This window comes from Geotrypetes seraphini, chromosome 14, assembly GCF_902459505.1.
Source record: "Geotrypetes seraphini chromosome 14, aGeoSer1.1, whole genome shotgun sequence".
Lineage (NCBI taxonomy): Eukaryota > Metazoa > Chordata > Amphibia > Gymnophiona > Dermophiidae > Geotrypetes > Geotrypetes seraphini.
In genome coordinates, this window is record NC_047097.1 from 14,147,328 (window position 1) to 14,164,822 (window position 17,495).

The 17,495-nt window shown below is 44.6% G+C and overlaps 1 protein-coding gene across 7 annotated transcripts in view; it reads left to right on the plus strand.

Annotated features, from left to right (window-relative positions):
- RAB27A (RAB27A, member RAS oncogene family) overlaps positions 1 to 17,495 on the plus strand; it is a 120,548-nt gene that overhangs the window by 38,119 nt on the left and 64,934 nt on the right. Inside the window, exon 1 of one of the 7 annotated variants that reach the window (XM_033920320.1) lies at positions 13,846 to 13,893. The exons of the other annotated variants lie outside the window; for them this stretch is intronic. The gene's annotated coding sequence lies outside the window, so the exon portion shown is untranslated. Of the gene's footprint in view, positions 1 to 13,845; positions 13,894 to 17,495 lie in introns of those variants that run through there. 7 annotated transcript variants of the gene reach the window in all.

Consider the following 17,495-nt stretch of genomic DNA (forward strand, 5'->3'; position numbering starts at 1 on the left):
GATATACAGGCAGTGGCATAGTAAGGGGGGTGGACCGTCTCAGGTGCCTTGTTGGTGGGGGCACCGGCAGTTCTCTGCACTCCCATGCCACGTTGCGCCCTCCCTTCCCCGCCCTCATACCCCTTTAAAATCTTCACCAGCGTGAGCAACTTCTTTAGCCTGCTGCTCGCACCGGCCTGGCTCCCTCTGAAATTGCTTCCAGGTCACAGGGACAAGAAGTGACATCAGAGGGAAAGCCAGCACGAGTAGCAGGCTGGAGAAGCTGCTCACACTAGTAAAGATTTAAAGAGGTACAGGGTGGGAACGGGGAGGTAAGTGTGGAGTGGGGGTGGGGTGGGGCAGAAAGGAGAGTGCTAGGGGGCGCCACCACCCCCGGCACCTCCTACCCTCGCTATGCCACTGTATACAGGTGTGTGTGTTAAGTTCAGCATTAAACTTAGTATTTGGTTCAGCGGAAAGGGCCTGGGGCAGCAAGTTTTAGAGTTGAGGGGGAAAAAAAGAAAACCGACCTGTGTGTAGTCCGATTTATAGCTTGGGCTGTATCCATTTTTTGGGTGTGATTAATTTATGATCTTATGTGCCTTAGCAGAACATCCACCTCTAATGAGGAAGCTGGAAGGTTACCCTATACTTGAGAAACTTTTGCTTCCATAATGAGAGAGAGAGAGGGGGTAGGGTGCTGAGAGGGGGTATACTGTAGCCTTGCAGACTTGGTAGATCAGCCCATGCTCCAGTTTTCTTACACAGTGATACAGACCTACCTCTGCAGTGAGTTTCAGAAGCCTTTTTGGGTGTGCCATGTTCTAAGATCTACTGAACCAGCTGGCATTGTTTGTTCTTGCCTCTCCAGATAATGCTTTCAACTTCTTGAAATTGCTGCTTCACTAAAGTGGATAGATTTAGTGTTGTTTTCAGAGTGCTCCTAATGGAAAATAGAGAATAAGAGAAATAAGTCCTTACTTTACTTGAGTGACCCATTTCCTTCAGCCTCTATTATGCACCTGAAGTAGCTATTTAGTGCATGCTATACTAAACTGGAAAGATTCTTTTGCACCAGGTTGCCCTAGTCAGCTTTAAACTTTGGATTCCGGCACTTGCATCCAAGAGGAGCCACCACTGCTGTTTCCTTTAATAGATGGGGCAGAAGAACTGGGTCTGAGCTGGTGGAGAGTAGTGCTGTCTGATTCAGGGGAAAAAATTTCGATTCGATTCACTTTTTCCTACTCAATAGGGCATTTTTCTTCTTTTTTTTTTTTTTTTTTTTTCAAACATCCTGGCAGGTTTATATTGTAGACTCTTCACCTACCCTAGCACCCTTCGCCCTCTCCAGCCCCTTGCCATCACTGTAGTGATTGAACAATATAAGTACAGTAACTAAAACTGGAAAACGATAAGGATTGAGAAGAGAAAACCTCAGAACTGATTAAGCATTTCATATTGGATCATGAATATAAGGAACAACTGGCTTGGTCAAGTCTATGGATTACAACTCAAGGAGATATTGGGACTTTAATTGACTCATCATCAAGTTAAGTGAGCTTTATTGGGTCTGATTGGCTTCAATACTTAACATCATTAAGAGCCTTGAAGATTGATTGATGGACTCTATTTAAAGGCTTTTTAGATAGTACCTGTAGCTTTTCCCAGCCTATGATTTTGTTATTAGTAGCACTCTTCACTTTGTATTACTTGTTATTGTAGATTTTAAATGTAGATGAAATAAATTTTGTTAATTTTTAGGATATGAATTTGAATTAAAGAAATTAATAAATTAAACATTTAATTAATTTTATGTTTTGGTATTCTTCGTATAGCATTTTAATGAATTGAATATCAGTAATTGATTATATTTACCCTACTTTGTATAGTTGTGTAGCACTGTAGTGTAAACAAAATAAGTAAAAAAGACTTCCTCTCACTGTTAGGTCCTAGCTTACGCTCGCTGTCTAACACCAGTTCTGGTAGGATACACATTTCATGTTGTAATCGCAAAAAATAAAATTATTTTTCTATCTTTTGTTGTCTGGTTATTTTATTATTCAAATCATGTTGGTCCCAGGCTCTGGTTTCTGTTTGCCTTCTGTTAACTCGTTCGCCAGGGTCTCCTGCCCATTTGACATTTTCTTTTTTCATCGTGCTCACCATACATCTTCCATCTCTGTACCTTTCCTTCCACTGCCATACCCAACATTTCTGTTTCTTTCCCACTCTCTCTCTCTCCCTGAGTCAAACCTCTCTATTCCCCTCCATGCAGCATCTCTTCCTTCCTCCCCTCCATTATCATGTGTACCATTTCTTTTTCCCCATGCACCATCTCTCCCTGCCCTCTAGCCTAAGTCCTCATTTCTCTCTCTCTCTTCTCCATGCATGTCTTCCTCCCCTCCCGACCGATGCCCTCCTCCCCCACCCCCTTCAGGCCTCCTAAAGTAGCAGCAGCAGTGACCGGCGTGGCTGAAGCAGCGCAGTGAACAGGTTTCTCGCAGCTAGGCCGCCAGGGCTTCCCTCTGCCCCGTCATCAGTAACCTGTTCACCATGCAGGCCAGGAGAATATTTTTCACCGCGCTACTTCTGCCAAGCTGGTCACCACTGCTGCTACTTTAGGACGCCTGGGCAGCACTAGTGAGCAGGAGGTACCGAGATTGGTGGGGCAGAAATTAAGGTGTGCCTATAAAGACGAGTATCTGCTAATTGTTCTGTTAGCAGAGCTGTGGCAATAGCAGCAGCAGCAGCTCCTTGATCTTATTTGGGGTAGGAAAGCTGCTGCAGTAAGAACAAAGAAGGCCAGAGGTGGCTGAAGCATATGGAGTTGAAGCAAAAAGTGAAATAAGCTTTTCCCTCTGGAGAAAAAAAGGGGCAGACAATATTAGAATACATCTGTCTAGTTTTTCTTTTTTACTTTGGCACCAGCCTAAAGGTTTAGGATCCAAACTTATTTTCCAACTTTTTCCATCCCTGGAGACTTGGGCCTCCTCTTATGAAACTGCAATAGCAGTTTCTAGCGCGGAGAGCCGTGCTGAATGGCCTGCGCTGCTCCCGATGCTCATTGGCTTCCTATGAGCGTCAGGAGCAACATGGCTCTGCGCTAGAAACTGCTATCGCAGTTACGTAAAAGAGGGGGCTGGTTTGGAGTTTGTACAGATACTAGGGGACACTTGGGACTAGTATTTAGAATTAGAACTCTGGGGAAAATACTTTAGCTGTCTCACTACTCTACTACATTTTTTCAAAGGGATGAATAAAACATGGATAAAGATGGGCTGGTCGATATTATGTATCTGGATTTTCAAAAGGCATTTGATAAAGTACCGTATTTTTCGTTCCATAAGATGCACTTTTTCCCCACAAAAAGTGGATGGAAATGAAGGTGCATCTAATGGAGCGAATATAACCCACCCCACCCCCGAGCATCTCGCGCTTGCAAAAAAAAAAAAAAAACCTACTATACCCAAATTTAATACTTTGAGCAGTCATGAGCAGCCTGTCATGGTGCGACCAGAATGAGGAGGACCAACAGTGCTGCCGGAGGCCATGCAACTGGTCAGGAACAACAGTGCCGCCGGAGGCCATGCAACGGCGGCTGGACGAATCTGGGCAGCGCGAACAGCAGCTGCTGAAGGAGACGGAGACTGCCCAGGTGCTAGCGAACATGACAGCCTGGGTGGTTGCTGCAGCGGACAAAGGACAGGAAAGCGCCGACTAGGAGGCGCAGGGGAAACCTGAGCTGGACTCTACCGCTGAGGCCTGGAGGCAGAAGCCTCACCTTGCCACAACCGAGGAAGAGCCGGAATTGACACAGGCCAGGGCTGGGGGATGACAATGGCGGCGAGATCTGGGAGGCGAGGAAGCGGAGTGGAAGGAGTGCTCTATCATGTCAGTTCAGCCCGGGCCTTGGTGGTACCCGGATGCTCTAGAACAGTGTTCTTCAATCTTTTTACACCCGTGGACCGGCAGAAATAAAAGAATTATTTTGTGGACCGGCAAACTACTAAGACCGAAATAAAAAAACACATTTCCGCCCCGTCTCCGCAAGCTCGGTCAGCACAAACCATCTGATCCCATCTGCACAAGCCTCAAATAGTTATGATTTTATATTGAACGTATTTTATTAAAGTATAAAAAGAAACAATATTCTGTACAATTGTCATTTTATAAATATAAATATTCAGAGCAAGGACCAACAAAACCCCTGTCTCCCTTCCCCTTCACATATATCCCCTCTACTATCAAGAAAACTGAACAAGCCAAATTATTACAGAATGCTACACAGAAATATCATGCTAACAGAATACTGCAGTCACACATGATAGGAATAGTGTTAGGCTTTGCAGTCCCCAGTTATGTCTCTAGCAGGATATATATTTCAAATCTGATATATTGTAATGACAAAATAGAAATAAAATGATTTTTTTCTACCTTTTGTGGTCTCTGCTTTCATCTTCTTTCCACTCTTCCTTCCAGCGTCTGCCCGTTCCATCCACTGTCTGGCCTCTCCCCCCTTCCATATGTATCTGACTTCTTTCTATGCCCCTCTCCCCTTTCCATCCAGCCTGTGCCTCCTCTCTCCTTTTTACATCATTCATTCCAGCTTCACTGCTTTCTTCATTTTTATCTCTCCTACACCAGATCTAGCATCTTTATCCCTCTCTCATTTCTCTGCTGACCCCCTTTCCAACATCAATCTCTCTCTACTTTCTCATTCCTGTCTCTCCCCTTTCCCTCCTCTAATCTCCCTGCCAGCTGTTTCCTTCCTTTTTTCCATCTCCCTTTCCTCCTTCCCCCTATCCAACAGTAGCTCTCTTCCCATCCCTTTCCCTCTTCCCCTCCCAGCAGCATCTCTCTTTCTACCTCCCTCCAGGTGCAGTAGCAGCTCTCTCTTTATCCAGCAGCTTCCCAGCCTCCAACAGTGGCGTCCTCTCCTTCCAGCAGCTCTCAGTACTTGCCTACAGCAGTGATTTCCTTAGGCAGCCTTGGGTCCGTTGCCGCCTCTGAGGAAAGGGGAAGTTGCCAAAGTGAATCACTGCCCTGATAAGTACAGAGCTGCTAAGAGAGGAGACAGCCACTGTTGAAGGCTCCCCATGATCTTACTCCTGCTGTGCCCTGCACATTTGCGACCCCCCCAAACCGGCAAAAACAGCTTTGCACCGCAGGCCCTGCCGCATAAGACGAGCCGGAGGCATCCTACCCGCCACATCCTGCATTTGGGCAGACTCTCAGCACAGACGCTGCTGATGGCCCCAATCCACACGCTGACCCCCCCCACCTGCGCACGCTGACCATCTCCCTTTTACCTGCACCTTCCCCGGGGCCCTCTTCGGCGACTCGGCAGGGGCAGTGATCAAGACAGGCTGCCGACGTCGGGCATTCCCTCTCTGAGTCCCACCTATTTTGTTTCAAATTCCTGTTTCCGCATAGGTGAGACTCACAGAGGGAATGCCCGACGTTGGCAGCCTGTCTTGATCGCCCGAGGCTGGGAGGAACAGAAGATTTCCGCGAACACCGGGACAGGAAATTTAACGTCGTCCATCTCACCGATTCAGCCTGCGCGGACCGGCTGGAATTTTCTGCGGACCGGCACCGGTCCGCGGACCAGTGGTTGAAGAACTGTGCTCTAGAAGCCATGCAACAGGATCTGGAGGTGGTGAATGAGCAGGCTAACCTAGCTTTTCTGGGCTTGCGTAGAAAGTTTGGGCAACTCCAGCTGTAAAATCAAGTTCTACTTTACAGGGAACACTTACTTTAAAAATGATGTTATCGCAAAGGAATTTCAGTGTGGACCTTCAGGAAGACTGGTGTCTCATTGTGAGGGAGCACTTGCGCTAACTGGTTTACTGTGAGTTAACTTGACCTCGGGGGTTGGACTCGTTCATTCCTGTTATTACTATTATCATTAACAGCAACTGGGACAGGTTTTTAATCCAGTCAACATTTGTCTTGGCTTTTCCCCCCCCATCCTTTATCACTGAAGCTGTGGCAACCAATTTGGAACTCGCAGGTGGGGGTGCGTACTGGGACTGCCTACCACTTAGACCTGCCCTGTACTCTGTCCTGGCTTATCACTAGACCACCAGAGGGGGTAAAGGGTGCAGGGCAGGGTGCAGAGCCTGGCAGGGAGAGGGGCTGGCTGGATTGCCTGAGAGGGCATGGAGGGAAGGGGGCTGGGTGCAGAGCCTGGTAAGGTAGGGAGGGAAGGGGGCTGGGTGCAGAGCCTTGTATAAGTATATCATTTGGTTCAGAATGTTTTTTTTTTCTTGTTTTCCCACTCTAAATTTAGGGTACGTCTTATGGTCTAGTGCGTCCTATGGAGCAAAAAATATGGTACCTCATTAAAGACTTCTGAGAAAATTAGAAAGTCATGTTTACTGTTTTCAAAAGTACTAGAACTAGGGGACATGTAATGAAGCTACTAAGTAGTAGATTTAAAACAAACCAGAGAAAATATTTCTTCACTCAACCTGTAATTTAAACTCTGGGATTTGTTGTCTGTCGGAGAATGCGGTGAAAGCAGTTAGCTTAGCATGGTTTTAAAAAGTGTGGATAATTTCCTTAAAAATGGTCCATAAGCCACTTTTAAGATGGACTTGGGGGAATCCACTGCTTATTCCTAGGATAAGCAGAATAAAATCTGATTTACTCTTTGGGATCTTGACAGATACTTATGACCTGGGTTGACCACTGTTGGAAACAGGATACTGGGCTTGATGGACTCATGCAGGAGATGTCATCACGGCAATGCCCGCACACTTCCGGGTGCCTCGAGCTGTGGCCACTACCTTTAGTTTATACCAAGTAAAACTGGTGCAAATTTTTGCACCTACATTACACGCTGATCTTCCTTGTTCTATAAAATTGCATATAAATTACAGAAATGCCCCGATCCACACATACTATGCCCCCTTTCCAGATCCATGTGTAAAATTTATGTATAGATCCCAGCACCTAAAAATGTGCATGTAAACTTTAATTGATGTCAATTATTGCTGATAATTGATTATTGGCACTAATTGGTTTGTTCAGTTAAATTGCATATGCACAATTTTGAGCACCATAAATAGAACTAAGCCATATACACTTCTACCTCCGTATTCGCTGTGATAGGGGATTAACAGAATCACAAATACTGAAAAACCGCGAATAACTTTTTTATATGTTATTTGCTGTTTTCTGTTAAAAACCATCGTGAATATGGTGAAACTGCGAATAACATAGTGGGAGAGCTGGCCTGCTTCTGAAGGAGAGGCAAAACACGGTGAACAAAGTGCTGGGAATCGGCGATTTCTCTATGCAAGCTGATGTAATTTGGGGGGAGGAGCCAGCAAGCGAAAAACCGTGAATAATCAAAACTGTGAATGCTGAAACCTTGAATACGGAGGGAGAAGTGTACTTCTTTTGCTATTGGGAATTTGTTTTTCACATAAAGGAAGAAGGGAAGAGTCGCATCCTCCCAGTTGTTTTTAAAAAAAATAAGATTATAAGAAGTTGAAATTGCTAGGCATATAAGCACTGCTTTGTTGGCAGTATCTGTTAAAGCAATACATGCCCAGCATAGTTGCCGTAAGGAAGGTCCACTGTATAAATGGAAAAACTGAATGGTACGAAGAGTTGTTTCCATAAATCACCTGTGCCATTGCCTTATAATGCAAAAGGTCATTGAGGAAGCACAGAGCAGGATGACTGATTCCTATAATCTTTATAAATGATGGGTGTTCTGTGAATTAATTACAGGCCACTTCGCTGCCAGAGACACAAGCTATTCCAGATTATAGGATATATATATATATATAGGATAAATAGGATGTTAGAAAATCCGGTAGCCTTGACATATGATACCATATTATTTGGAACAACTATGAGAGCAAGAAGTCAAATATCATCAAGTAATAACAAACTTCTTTTTATTTTAACTGGAATAGCAATACAACAAATCACATTCAATTGGAAAAAACATGACAGATTAAATTATACATTCTGGTGGAATTCTGTATGTCATATATACAAAATGGAGCTCACTATAGCAACACAAAAAGGACATATAGATAAATTTCAAAAAATATGGAGACCATTAACTGAATATTGTAAAGAATGATTAATTTTCCCATGTATAGAATTTGATTAGAAGAAAAAGGGATCATATCTCTAAATATTATATAATATATTAATACTTGATTTAGAATATGAAATATGGAAAGAATAGCATTTAAAAATTTTATTCATGTATTACTGAATAGAAGGGAGGGGGGAGGGGATGGGATATTATTATATTAACTAAGAATTATATAAATTTAGTTTTCTGAAATATTAGTATGAATTTATATTGTTGATGTAACATATGAAAATGAATAAAGATTTCTCATTCAGTATTGATAGGGAGGGAGGGAGGGAGGGGAAATTATTATATTCAATAATAATTATATTAATTTAAATTTCTTACATAATATTATAACTTTATAAAATATTGATTTTCTAAAGAAATTTTAAATTTGATATTAATCTGTAAGTTAATCAAGTGTGATTATTCAAGTTTATAATGAATTTATTTAAAACACTTGTTGTAACATAAGAAAATGAATAAAGATTTATAAAACAAAAAAAAAACCAGATTATACTGTGCATACTTCATGTGTGCTTTCTCAAGCGAGTCCTAAGCTATTTCAAACTGAGGTATACAGTATATTCAAAAAACTTCTGTTATTAATTTTGAGAGGGGCTCCTAAATTGACCTCTCAAAAATTCCTAAGACTGGGTGCCTATGTTTTTTATTCTAAATTTCACTATATTTCTAACTCTAGGAACATAACAAATGGGTGGTAACAGAGATGCATTTAGGGTGGGGGGAAAAGGTAGGAGCTTAGCATTAACTTTCAGCACTAGACTTAGAAATTAGGTTCATAAATCTAGTCAAATGGCAGGCCTAAATTTTATAAGGATATCTTTTACGGCCCCACCTTAGACAGCGCATAGAAGTCGGTATTGAGATGTCCAGGTCAGAAGTTTCAGTAGTATTTTAGAACAAAATCTGCTGACATAGAGGCTGTTCTAAATTACAGGAGAAATGTACATTTGTGCCAGTACATACATGTTTATCTTTGCCATTTTTAGAAATACTTTTCTCAGTAAACCTTTTTTTTTTTTTTTAACTTTATGGTTTATGAACTATTTTTCACTTTAGAGCGCGTGACTAATGGATTAAATGGTTAGGGGGGAAAGGGGGATGGGATTTGTATACCGCTTTTTTGTGGTTACATATTCAAAGCAGTTTTACAAATAAACTAGTATTTATTTTGTACCTGAGGCAGTGGAGGATTAAGGGCTAGATTCACTAACCTGCCCAATCGTGATCGATCCATGTCTGATCCAGGCAGGTCCGATGGATTCTTCAACCTCTAATAATCAAACGGGGGCGATTGGAGGAACACCCCCATCTGCCAGCATGGATCGCTAGTGTGCGATCCTGACGCATGCATCTGTAGATGGTCTGCACATGCCTCTAAGAACTGTCCGAGCCATGACTTTTTTTTGATATACTTTACTTTTTAGCCCAGCGAGCCTGTTGTTTTAACCCGCTTTAAACCCGTGGGTTAAAACCACGGGCTCGCTATGCGGGGGAGGGCAGGAGAGATCCGGGGACAAGCAGGGTGGCAATTTGGGGCAGAACAGGCAGGAGAGATCCGGGGACAAGAAGGGCGGCAATTTGGGGCAGAACAGGCAGGAGAGATCCGGGGACAAGCAGGGCGGCAATTTGGGGCAGAACAGGCAGGAGAGATCCGGGGACAAGCAGGGTGGCAATTTGGGGCAGAACAGGCAGGAGAGATCCGGGGACAAGCAGGGTGGCAATTTGGGGCAGAACAGGCAGGAGAGATCCGGGGAAGAGCAAGGGGTGGCAGGCAGCAGAGAGCAGGGCTTCGATGGAGCTGGAGAGTCTGAAAGTCGTTTGTGACTGGTCCCCAGCAGTCACTTCTTGGGTTGATCAGCCAGCCCAGGTGGATTGCGAAATTTGTTTTGTGAATCGGGTCCCTGCCTACTTTGCATGCCATTCCCCTCATTTGCATGCGCGGATCGGAAGTGGATCGCAGGAGAGGTTAGTGAATCGGGCCGGAGGGAAATCGGGTCACAAACGCAATCGGTTTTCTTAGTAAAAATAGCCCTAAGTGACTTGCTCAGGGTCATCTGGAGCAGTGCTGGGTTAAAACACCACACTGGTATCATCTATAAAATAAGAATACTGTGCTTCTTTTTCCCTCTTTCTCCTTACACAGGCTACCAAATAAGGGAGAAATGCCCTCACCCTGCACAGTGCATTCCAGGATACGCCGTGTGGGATCAAGCATTGCCATTTTGGAAGATAGAGGTGGGAGCAGGTGGCATCACTCCTGCCTCTTCTTCAAGTTGGGGAAGGACCCGAGTGAGTCAACTAGGCTATTGGGGATTTAATTTTTGGGCTGTTGCAGGGCAGATTGAGGGGTTCAGAAGACCAGCAGATTGAGGGGTTCAGTAGACCAGAGGTTTCCAAAACATGTGGTATGGGTATGCAAAACATCAACAGGGGATAGAGAACATCCTGACCTTGCCAAGTATGTAAATTTACCATCGGGGTCTCTTTATTTACTTCCATGGGAATGTGTTGCATTACTACTGGCCAGCACTATGACTGCAGCTGACAGGCTGCTTTTCTGCATGATTAGTGCTGCCCCAGGAGGTGAAGCTTAAAAAGGATAACTTCATTGGCTGCTGCTGTGTGCCTTTCAATTGCTCTGCTCCCCATACCAACGATGGTGTGGACCATAGAGACACCCTGAGAAGGTAGCAGGAGTGTGAGGCTGACGAGGCACATGATGCAACCATGTACCTCGGCTCTGTTCAGGTTGGTGGGTCCAAGAAAAGAGTGGCCCCTCCCTGAAGCCTTCACATCTCAGTTCAGCCAGTATGTGATGGCCAAACAGGTTGAAAAGGCAAAAGTTAGAAGGATGCTAGGGTGTATAGGGAGAGGTATTGGCCAGTAGGCAAAAGGAGGTATTGATGCCCCTCAATTAGAATATTATGTACAATTCGGGTGATCACACCTTCAAAAAGATATAAACAGGATGAAGTGAGTCCAGATGAAGGCTACTAAAATGATTGTTGGTCTTCATCATAAGACATATGGGGACAGATTTAAAGATCTCAGTATATATATACTTTGGAGGAAAGGCAGGAGAGGTGAGATAGGATAGACATTTAATTCTACGTGGCATAAATGTGCATGAGGCGAGTCTCTTTTCATTTGAAAGGAAGCCCTGGAATGAGAGAGCATAGGATGAAGTTAACAGGTGAAAAGCTCAGGAGTAATAAAAAAAATCCAAAAGGGTGGAAGTTGCCTAAAGTAGTCTCCCAGTAGAGCAGAAGATAGTGGATGCTGTGAATGGGTAGACTAGATGGGCCATTTGGCCTTTATCTGCCTTTATGTTTCTATGATAGAAATGAGTAAGGGGATGGGACTTGTCTGTGTAGTTTACATAAGGCAGAATAAATAGACAGTAGCCACTGAAAAAGTTGGCAGAAGACAGCAGGAAAGCAGAAAGAGAAACTGACCAACATGCTTAGAAAAATAAAACACTCAAACAACAAAGGTAGGAAGAAGAACAGTATTACCACAGAGAAACAGGGTCCTTGAGAGATGTAATCTGACATGGTCACATTTTGCTGCTTGGAGTGCTTCAGCTGAGCAGGGGGGGAGAACGGTGGCTGCAGGCAAGAGGAGGAGCTGTGCCTTGTGATTGTTCTTCTGAACAGGTGCCAGGCACAGTTTCCCCTCTTTTACTGGGCTATTCCGCACAAATAACATGCATATGATTTGCATGCTATTTGTTTGAGCATAGGCCAGTAAAAGTAAATTGCTCCCAACCTGGTATTTTTTTTACTGAACTGACGGAGCTTTGTGCCTGTGATTTTTATCTTTGGCTTAGGAATATTTTTGCCTATGTGTTTGTCAATTTTGTAAGCCATCCTGAACTCTCAAGGTATATAAAGGGTATAAGTTTCAAATAAAGTAAAGTAAAAGAAACGGGCATTAAATCCTCATAGATGGTACTACAGAAGAAAGAACTAACTCTCTACTATGTCTCCTCCAACCTGGCATTAAAGCTCCCGCTTTGTGCTCAGCCTTAGCCTTCTTGTACTTTTCTGCATTGTGGTTAAGTAGCAAATAACGTCATTACCATTCGCTTTTTAATATGCTCTGTGCTGGTGTTCAACCTGCAAAACACTTTTCTGCATCACATGCTCCCAAAATTGCACTGGGATGTCGCCAACTTCGCACCAGTGTTCATGCAAACTTTCTGCATTGGCCCCTTAGCTTGCGAGTCCTCTAGGGTCAGGAAAATATCTAATGTACCTGAATGCAACTCACCTAGAACTTCAACTGAAAAGGCAGAACACAATTACTTCAGTGCAAGCCTGAACTTACAGGGCCCACATAGTGCTGACTCTGCTCTAACTTGGGGCAGAAGGATGTAGGAAGCCATCGGCACCAATCCCAGCGTGAGCTGTGCTACCATCTTCAAAGTCTGCTGCCCTAGGCAGATGCCTGGTCCACCTAGTGGCAAGACCTGCTACTAGGATCTAAGCTATCTGGAGGGCTGCAGAGACTGCTGGAGCTCTCTGGCTTATTTTTTTATCTTTGCTTTTACAGAGTGGTTGGTAAAAGTTTTTTTGGGTTTTTTTTTGGGGGGGGATGAGGGGCAGATTTTGGCAGTAATTTAAGTACATTAGCAACTTTTTTTTTTTTTTATTTCTACAGCAGAAATAGGTGCAGAAGATTATACTTTCACACTATATTCTCCAAATTTTCTACTTGGGTATTACTATACAGGTCTTCACAGAGAAAGCACTTGATCTTTTAATTTAATTTCTTATATACCACCTGTAAGCCCAAAAGCTATAAAAGTGGCATATGTTTAGGTACAGCTAGTATTTTTCTGTCCCTGACATTTCTGCGGGAACTTGATATACCGCAAGTGATCTGCAACAGCAACTATGCAGTATTTCCACAGCAGGAACAAGTGCATAGCCAGTCAGCAGTGGCATTGGGAAGGAAGTTGGTGCCTGGGGCCCACCACTTGTGCTGGCTGAGCCTTCTGACATCAGTTCCTGGCCCTATGAACAAAAAATGACATCAGAGCGAGGGTTGAGGCTGGCACGAGCAGCATGTAAGAGAGCCGGCGAAGATTTGAATAAGCAGTGGCGGGGTGTGCCCTTTAGAGACCTGTCCTGATACCGGAGGGGGGGAGGGGGGGAGAGGGAGGGAAGAGGAGAGAGGCTCCAATGCCCCCAATAAGTCGGTGCCTAGGACAGTCCACCCCCTTCCTTGCTATGCCGCTATCAGTCATTCTATTCGAAAGAACCAGCCTTATTTTCCGTTCCAGCTGAAACATCCGAGAGCCATAAGGAAAGTGCTTCCCTTCCTGGTACTACTTCAGTCACCATGAGGGGATTCAAGGAGTTCCAGGAGTACAGGAGATCCTGATGGGCACTACATGGAAAATTAGTCTACTTTTTTAACTGCTTCTTGTAAGAGCCAATTATGTAATCTCTTTAACCATAACATTTAAGTCCAGGAAGAAGACCCTGTGTGTCTGGGGATGTCTTAATGTGCTAGATAAGAGGCTGTGCTTGAACTTGGAAGGGTTTTACTTGACCAGCAGAATTGCAACTTTCCAGTCCTGTCAGCCCTGTGGTTGCCAAAGCTGTCAACTTCAGGCACACCTTTATCTGCACCCAGTCAGAGAGGCAGGTGACACGTAGGCTGCTCGGCAGTGTGCTAAACAGGTGGAGCCTGAAAAGTGCTCTTGCTGGAAAGAGCCACCTTTTATGTAGGAGAGCTGTGTTGCAGGTTGGCACAGTACTGAATCATAGCTGCAGGTGAGTTCCTTAATCTTTTTCAAATGCTGTTCCGAACATCCGTTTTGTTGTAACCCTCAACCTGCTTCATTGCTGTGCTCGCAGCAGCCTATGAAAGAGTTAAGCATACGACTGTAATGTGCAATTAGGCTGATAGCTAGCTAGTATTGCCTGATTTAGTGTCATTGAAGGTTGCCGTGTTTGGGAGCTTTGGGTAACCTGGTTTTGCTAATGGTATGAAGCTGCAGAGTATCACTGGCTTGGTGTGTAGAGGCCACAGGTCATTCAAATGAGAGCTGCCCCTCCCCATTTGTTTAAAGAGTTAAATTCTGCTATATTGAGTCTTTGTAATAAATGTGTTTCAAGGTATGTGGTTTGCAGACTATTTTTCTCTGAGGACAACATCCATGTGAATATGTCCTGCTGTCCTCAGAGAACATCTGCTACAGGTGAGTAACTTTGCTGTACTGCGGTCAGGAACTTTGGAAATGCATTTTACATCAATTCAATGTAATAACACATGTTCAGAAAAGGAAGATTTGCTCGTAGTAACATCTTCTAGATAAAAATGTCTTAAAAATGCCTCTATTTTAGCTAGATGTTCTCGGGAACTGTGGTGGTTGTGAGATCATATTCTGGAAATGCTACAGCCTTTTTGTCAACATTAAATACGTTGAATAATTAAGGGACCCCTTGAGAGTGAAATAGGTTAAATGTCTGCTTAATAATAATAATAATTTTATTTCTTATATACCGCTGTACCGTGACCAGCAGGCTCAAAGCTGGAAACCCAGGCTTCATTGGGTGAATGAGACTCCATTTTAAAAGCCTTGAGGTCCCTTCTTGTTAATTCCAGATTTGTAGTTTCAAGGGGAAGGGGAAACCAGCATTTTGGAACTTGCCCTGGAAACTAAGAATAGTAAATATGCACTCCACCCTTATTCAGAGCCCTTGGAGTAGGCGAGGCAATGAACAGGTACCAATGCTTGGGAGGGACTGGCAGACTTAACATGTGAGGAAACTGACTGAGCAAAGCATGGCTGGTGACTGGCATGTGCTGTGCAGAAGGTCAGTGATTTAAAAAGTTGGCATTTTCTTAACCAGAATAACCAGGCTATTGGAAGAAATGTGCGCTGGCTTTTTAAGAGCCAAGCTTTTTACAGCTATCGTGCACTATAGATTACAGTATACATATAAAAATGTTTGTACTACCTGCTCCCACAATGGGGTCAAATATTTAGCACGTTTCACCTCGGGATCTATATTTTTTTGTTTAAGGACATTCAAGAATTAAAAATGCTATGATGGGTAGCAGAAAACCAGGCCAGTAAAATAAAACATGTTTTGTACATACTTTATCACACTTTTTATGATTTGCTGTCTAATTATGTAGAAATGCGATGTGCTTTGTCTTGGAGGAGGGGAATAAGGAGGCAGTGGATGCTAGGTACCAGTGGTCATACTTCCGGGTGTATTTCTAGTACTCAGGGAGGGATGAAGGAAACCATATTTGGTTACAGATCAATGTGTTAAAAACACTTCAGGGTGGGGAAGCTGTTTTATTGATAAACTGCTGAGTATACAGATGAAAATCCCAGGATGTCTTGGCTCCTGCATTACAGCAATTTATATGTGAAGGGTGGAGAGCACTTTTTAAATATTTGTGCAAGGAGGACATTGCTGGGGCACAGGGATTTGTTTTGCTTGCTTTCTCATGAGGTTTTAAAATTTTTATTTATTAATTTTTGTAATATAATTACATGAGCAGACTTCAAGTTCAGCCACCAGAGTTGGCAAAGCTGTCTCCTTGTATATTATGTTCTTACTGTTCGCATGTCGATTTATTTGTGGTTTTGAAAATCTACAGGTATGCGAATTGTGACCACTATCAGCATGCAATACACCATGTGCTATAAAATTTGTATTTTTTTGGAGAGGTGGAGATTGAACTTTCCTGGACTGTTGTGGATGCACTAACTGATTAGTTCAGGATTGAACTCTTACTGTCTATTAAATGGGTGGTTGTTAGTGCTTATATGGTAAATTGGCCGAGTGCTAATGGTGCACATTATTTTGGGCACCTATCAAATGTGCCTGTATAATGGACACACCTCAAAAATGGCATGCTCAGCCCTGGGAAGTGAAGGTGTGTCTACAGCTAGCATGGCACTGAGGGTGCTTGCATCTTGAAGGTAGTATCCTTCAGCTGTGGAGCCAAGGAGGGGTTTCATATGTTCCTCAGGCATGCGGTCTGTGGCAGAGATCATAGGGTTGATCGGGAGGTGGGGGAGGAACTCAAAAACCCTGTGGTGTATAGTTTAAAGCAGTGGTCTCAAACTCGCGGCCCTGGGGCCACATGCGACCCGCCAGGTACTATTTTGAGGCCCTCGGTATGTTTATCATAATCACAAAAGTAAAATAAAACAGTTTCTTGAACATACGTCTCTTTAGCTATAAATTACAATATTATTATTAAGACTTAGCCAAAAGGAAAGAGTTTTACTTCATGAAAAATTGTCATCCTATATAATAAAACGTTAGCGGCGCATGCGCTTTTAAAAAAGCGTGATCCCTGCTGCTGTGGTGTGTGATCCGTGGCCGTGTTCCAGTTTAGAACCTGGCCAGGGATCACTCTGGCCACTCCCCTCCTCCCGCCCTCACTCACCAACCCGAAACAAGCCTCCTCCCACCCTCACTCACCGCTGCTGCCGCTGCCACTGATCCTCCTCTTCGGGGCAGCCTGCGATCGTGGCCGGCTTTGGAGGGCCTCGCGGGCCGCTTTCCGGCCTCGGTGGCACGTTCCCTTTGATGCACGGGATCGCGTCAGGAGGAAGCGTGCTTCCAGGTTGGGGAGCGGCCTGCAAGGTTCGCTGGGGCCGGCCACCATGATCGTGACCTGCTTTGAAGAGGAGCAGGCCAGAAGACGCCGGGATGGAGGGAGGGTAAGCAGGGGGATCAATACAGGGGGCCAGAGGGAGATGGAAAGGGGGCTGCTTTGGGGGGAGGGGTGTTCTGAGGGGAGACAGAAGGGACCATGGAAAGATAGGGAGAGGGAAAGGGGGCCGCTTTGGGGGGGAGGTGTGCTGGGGACAGACAGTTTTGCTCTGGGGGGAAGACAGAAGGGGCCATGGAGAGACAGGGAAAGGGGCTGCTTTGGGGGAGGGGTGTGCTGGGGGAGACAGAAGAGGGCCATGGAGAGAAAGGGAGAGGGAAAGGGGGCTGCTTTGGGCGGGAGGTGTGCTGGGGACAGACAGTTTTGCTCTGGGGGAAGACAGAAGGGGCCATGGAGAGACAGGGAGAGGGAAAGGGGGCTGCTTTGGGGGAGGGATGTGCTGGGGAGAGACAGAAGAGGTCATGGAGAGATAGAGATAGGGAGAGGGAAAGGGGGCTGCTTTGGATGGGAGGTATGTTGGGAACAGACAGCTTTGCTCTGGGGGGAAGACAGAAGGGGCCATGGAGAGACAGGGAGAGGGAAAGGGGGCTGCTTTGGGGGGAGGGGTGTGCTTAAGGCAAACAGCTTTGCTCTGGGGGGAAGACAGAAGAGAGCCATGGAGAGACAGTTAGGGAGAGGGAAAGGGGGCTGCTTTGGGGGGAGGGGTGTGCTGGGGGCAGACAGCTTTGCT